This window comes from Theropithecus gelada, chromosome 11 (assembly GCF_003255815.1).
Source record: "Theropithecus gelada isolate Dixy chromosome 11, Tgel_1.0, whole genome shotgun sequence".
Lineage (NCBI taxonomy): Eukaryota > Metazoa > Chordata > Mammalia > Primates > Cercopithecidae > Theropithecus > Theropithecus gelada.
Genome location: NC_037679.1, coordinates 55,089,124 through 55,094,737, shown reverse-complemented (window position 1 = coordinate 55,094,737; position 5,614 = coordinate 55,089,124).

Sequence of the window (5,614 nt, the reverse complement as noted above, 5' to 3'; positions counted from 1 at the left end):
GGCCTCTACTCATTAGATGCCAATAGCATCTCCACCCTCTCCTACCCCCACCCCGTCCTGAAAATCAAAAATGTCTCTGGACATTGCCAAATGTCCCCTGGGAGGCGAAGTTATCCATAGTTGAGAACCATTGATTTTAAGGGGAAGAATTTCTATTGTAAGTTGTGCCATTTTAACTTTGAAGAAATAACTTGGGAAAAATGCATTATGGGCATTCATTAATATCAGACACAGAACTATTTGTAACTTAACTATGTACCAGATCAATTGTGCTTTCAGTAGTAAACAAATAGAGCATTTAATTGTCAGAACAGTGATAACATAATTACTCTGATTGGCATTGCTGCAGAAGACCTAAGACTAATCAGAAATAGTCTAGATTGGAAATGACAGCTTTACATGCATGACTGAATGTGTATGGCTAAAAAATTGCTGAAGTATAAGGTTAAGAAGTTTATCATAATTACTGCATGTTTTATAGAGTGGCATCAACTGACTTGCAGAAAAATAGCAATTCTGTGTTATTCTCATACAGAAAGAGTATCTTCTGTTAAGAATTATTATTTTCTTTCATCTTGTTGTACCAATATATGCTGTAGTTACAGTGAACAAGACAATATAGGCAAATATTTGAGGGATGTATTAATTGCATGCAAGGTAACATGAAATTTCCCAAAGCCAGATATGATTCTGCATCCAATTCTATCCAATGCCTAAAATGAAGATTCCTGAGTAGTACTTTAGCTTTTAAGGTACTAGAGAACATTTTTCCATGCATCATAGAAATAATGTGATCCATTATTATCTTAAGAAATGAGGCACTTAACGTTATTCATAACGTTATTCACCATGTTCCAAATAGCTGATATTTGTCCTTAGATATGAATACCAATTAAGATAGAAAAAGTCAGGTTTATTCCATGCAAAATTACTTCCATTATTTATTTCTAGCAATTATCAGGATATATTAGGTATAGCTGCTGCAATACAGAAGACAAAAATTTTAAAATATTAAACTTGGTTCCACTGATATTTGTGTAAGTCCCTTGACCTAATCAGGCCTTAGTTTTGCATTAGTCAAATTCAGGGATTGAGAGATAGTCTTAGGGATCTTTCCAACTTTAAGATAGTATTATTTTCCTTCCTTCCCTTCCTTCCTTCCTTCCTTCCTTCCTTCCTTCCTTCCTTCCTTCCTTCCTTCCTTCCTTCCTTCCTTCCTTCCTTCCTTCCTTCCTTCCTTCCTTCCTCTCTTTCTCTCTTTCTCTTTTTGACAGAGTCTTGCTCTGTCACCCAGGCTGGAGTGCAGAGGTGTGGTCTCAGCTCACTGCAACCTCCACCTCCTGGGTTCTAGTGATTCTCGTGCCTCAGCCTCTCTAGTAGCTGGATTACAGGCGCGCACCACCATGCCTGGCTAATTTTTGTATTTTTAGTTGAGACAGGGTTTCACCATGTTGGCCAGTTTGGTCTTAAACTCCTGACCTCAAGTGTTCCACCCATCTTGGCCTCCCAAAGTGCTGGGATTACAGGCGTGAGTCACTGTGCCTGACCAAGATGGTATTATTTTCTTATAGTTTAAATTAATAACTGAAAAGAATGAAGATTAAAATAAAGAATATCCTTTGATTTGTGACTATGCTTTCAATTATACAAGTAGTTTATACAAATAGTCAAAATAAAGAGCAGGCTAGCTTTTCAGTTTAAGTAACAATGAAGTCTTTTTGTAGGTAAAGCTTTCGGCAGTTTCCCACACATGTTGAGGACGTGAGATGGTGCAATATAATTATTTTAAAACCATACACTGTAAAGTGAGATTTTGCAAGCATGCTAATACTTATACTTGATTTCAAAGTAAAGTAGAGCAAGTAGAAGTGTGATAGACTAAGAAGATAAATGAAAACTGGTTCAGCTTTCTGCCTGATGACCTGATTATAGAAAGTAGGCTAGATGATTATGGATAGTACAGAAGACAAAATATGCTGGTATAAAATATTTTACTTATTCATTTATCCATAATTATTTATATTTAATAAAAGTTTTCATCTCCCTATAGGTACATATTCTGTTTTAGAGAAAGTCTAGACTGCTCTTGGATATACAGAAAAATAATATTCATCATGATGATTGCCATTTATTAAGCACTTCTGTGCCAATGCTTTACATTCATTATCTCATTTAATCCTTACAGCCACTCTATGAAACAGGTCTTATTAGCTAGAATTCCTGAGTAACTTGCTCAAGTTTTCACAGAGAACAAGTCACAGAGCCAGGATCTGTCTGCCTCCAAACTTTACTCCTTAGCTCTTCTAACCCAAACTGTAAGAACTTCAGGAAAAAACAAACAACAAAACAAAACAAAACAAACACCTCAATTCTTAATGCTACATATAGTTCATAGCCTCAGTGAGACAGCGAAATTCCTATGTTGCAGCCTGAGTGGGAATTATTTTGAGATCTGTGACTGTCAACTTAATTACCCATACACATGACCTTCTGGATAGTATCAGATTCATCTGTTGATCTCTGAATTATGTTTTGGTGAGTGGTCAAAATTAAGATCATTCTGGTGGTAGAAGGTCTGCTAGGCTTTATTTCATTCCCTGTCTGTAAGCAGACAGAGGGCCTGCAGAGACTCCTGGGAGTTTAAATTAGAGGAAGACTTTCTTAGCTTCTTACAAACCTCACCCCGTCTTTTGAATGGTAGTCCTTCAGAGGCATGCTTAAAGAATAGACATTTTCCCACGGTCCCCTGCTGATTCTGAATGAACAGATTCTCAGTCCCCCGCTGACTGGTGAATATATTGCGTATCCCCATCTTTACCCTTTACTGACAGCCTTCATAAAAACTAGCTTAGAAGACAAATGGCACTGCAGAACCTCTGACAACTCATTAAGGAAGCATACAGTAGGTTTCTGCCAAAGACTGCTACTATTTTAATGTGACCTAACAGCAGTTTTGTCATGATGGAAGAAGGAAAGGACGCTGCCAAGAATGACTGCCTTTGGTCAAATGCAGCGTAATGTCCCCTTGCACTGTTCTTAAAGAGAGAAGTAGTGAAGAAGTCAACGAACGTATAGATTATCTATGGCATGTGGCTTTCACACATGCTGCTTCCTCTGCATGGAATGCCTTTCTCTCTCTTCCCCACCTGCCCTTCGAGAGCTGGCCCAAATCGTACCTTCAGTATGAACCCTTCCCTGTCACCCATGGCATCACTTCTTCCTCTGGATTCTGACAACACTTGTTTCTACCTGTTATAACCATTCACATGTTGCCGTATAGTTTGTAGAATTATTTGTCTTGACTCAATTAGAAGCTCCTTGAACACAGGAACTATACCTTATTCACCACTGCATTTCTTTTCTTTTCTTTTCTTTCTTTTTTTTTCTCTTTTTTTTTTTTTTTTTGAGACAGAATCTTGCTCTGTCGCCCAGGCCGGAGTGCAGTGGTGTGATCTCGGCTCACTGCAACCTCTGCCTCCCGGGTTCAAGCAATTCTCCTGCCTCAGCCTCCTGAGTAGCTGGCATTACAGGTGTGTGCCACTATGCCTGGCTAATTTTTGTATTTTTAGTAGAGACGGGGTTTCACCATGTTGGTCAGGCTGGTCTCGAACTCCTGACTTCGTGATCCACCCACCATGGCCTCCCAAAGTGCTGGGATTACAGGTGTGAGCCACCACGCCCAGCCCACCATTGTATTTTTTGTACCCAGAAGAGCACCTAGCACATAGTAGGTCCTGGGTTACTGATTATTAAATGACTTCCCTATTGTCATATGAGCTTATTCTTGTTGGAGGCCAGATCTACTTAGAGAATGGTGATTATGATCATGAAAATGACTGACAAGTCCTACCTCTGCCAATGACTTGATATGTAGCTTTTCAAGTTTCCCCATTCTGTAAAAGGGGAATTACAATGATATCTACCTCATGGAAGAAAATTTCTGCAAATGATTTCAGGGTTTTTTGTTCATAATTATAGATATATTCATGTTTCCTGCTGTTGTGGTAATTTATACTTTTCCCAAAATCATTCATATCTTGTAATTTATTTTTTAAAGTAATAATAAGTATTCTCCTACTTGTTGATTTCATCTGTACATCTGGTTATAGCCCATTCCTAATTTGTATATATGTGTGTTTTCCTGCCTTTCTCTTTTCCTCTTTCTAAAGAGAAATATGTCAAAATGTTAATAATGGTTTTCTGTGGGTGATAAGATTATAGACTACTTTTACTTTTATGTTTGTCTGTGTTTTCCAAATATTCAGAAATCAGTCTATATTACTTATGTGTTCACAAAACGATACTTTATGCTTAATTTTCAAATAAGGAAACTGAAGCCAGGAGCATTTCATAGGTGGATCATGGCCTTATGTTAGGACCAGAAAACTTCCCCTGACCCAGCCACTCTTTAGCCAATAGGGTGAGAGTCAACCACCACGACTCTTCCAGTTCTCACTGATCTGCAGAAACTGAGCCATTAAACCACTTCACTGTCTCTTGTTCTCGTCTTACATAAAGGGTTGTTAGCATAAGGTAAACCATCACTGTGAATTGATCGTCGGGGTTTCATCCACCTTATGTGGTAAGTTGAATTTTTTGGCATCTCAGCATATGGTTGGTAATAAAAGACAATTATAATAGTGATAAAAGATAACAGTTAATATGTGATGATAACACATATGGCAATAAGTGAAAACATCTGAATGTGTAATTGGAAGGTAGATGCTATATATTTGATATTTTAAAATTTCCTGTGATTCTGTAGTAGGATTGTTAAAGGAAAACTATTTTTTATTTTTATCTTACTTTACCTTTTTTTTTTTTTATTTGAGACAGAGTTTGTCTCTGTTGCCCAGGCTGGAGTGCAGTGGTACAGTCTCAGTTCACTGCAACCTCCAACTCCTGGGCTCAAGCGATCCTCCCACCTCAGCCTTCTGAGTAGCTGAGACTACAGACGTACACCACCATGCCCAGCTAATTTTTGTATTTTTTTTAGAGACGATTCTCACCATGTTGTCCAGACTGGTCTCAAACTCCTAAGTTCAAGTCATCCACCTGCCTCGGTGTCCCAAAGTGCTGGGATTACAGCCATGAACCACTGCGCCCAGCACAAAACTTTTTTTAAAAAAACTGTTTGGAAAAGGCTTCTTGTGGTTCCTAACTCATAGCAAATTAGAAAGGAAAGACATGCAGTACAATTTGATTCAACAAATCGTTTTGGATTACCTACTTTAAATCTTTTTCTAGACCACAAATAGAAATGCTTTATCTTATAAAAATATAAGCTACCTTCAAAGAGATTTTCTTTAATAAGATTTTAACCATTAGATAAGGCATTTTATTTGTCTTCAAACTCTTAAGTGACTTGCCTGGTGATCACCACATGAACACAATAATAATTGTGTCTTTTCCTATGAGGATATAAGTTTATGAGGGCAAAATTATATCCTTATTTCATTGTTCTAAGGTTGTTAACAAACCTTAGAACACTGTAACAAAATGGGGATATTTAACAAGTTTTTAAATAACGATACTAATAGATGGCATTTTTAATATACCAAACACGTATTATCCCTTAAATGAATTATTGCATTAAATCGTCACAATAAACCTA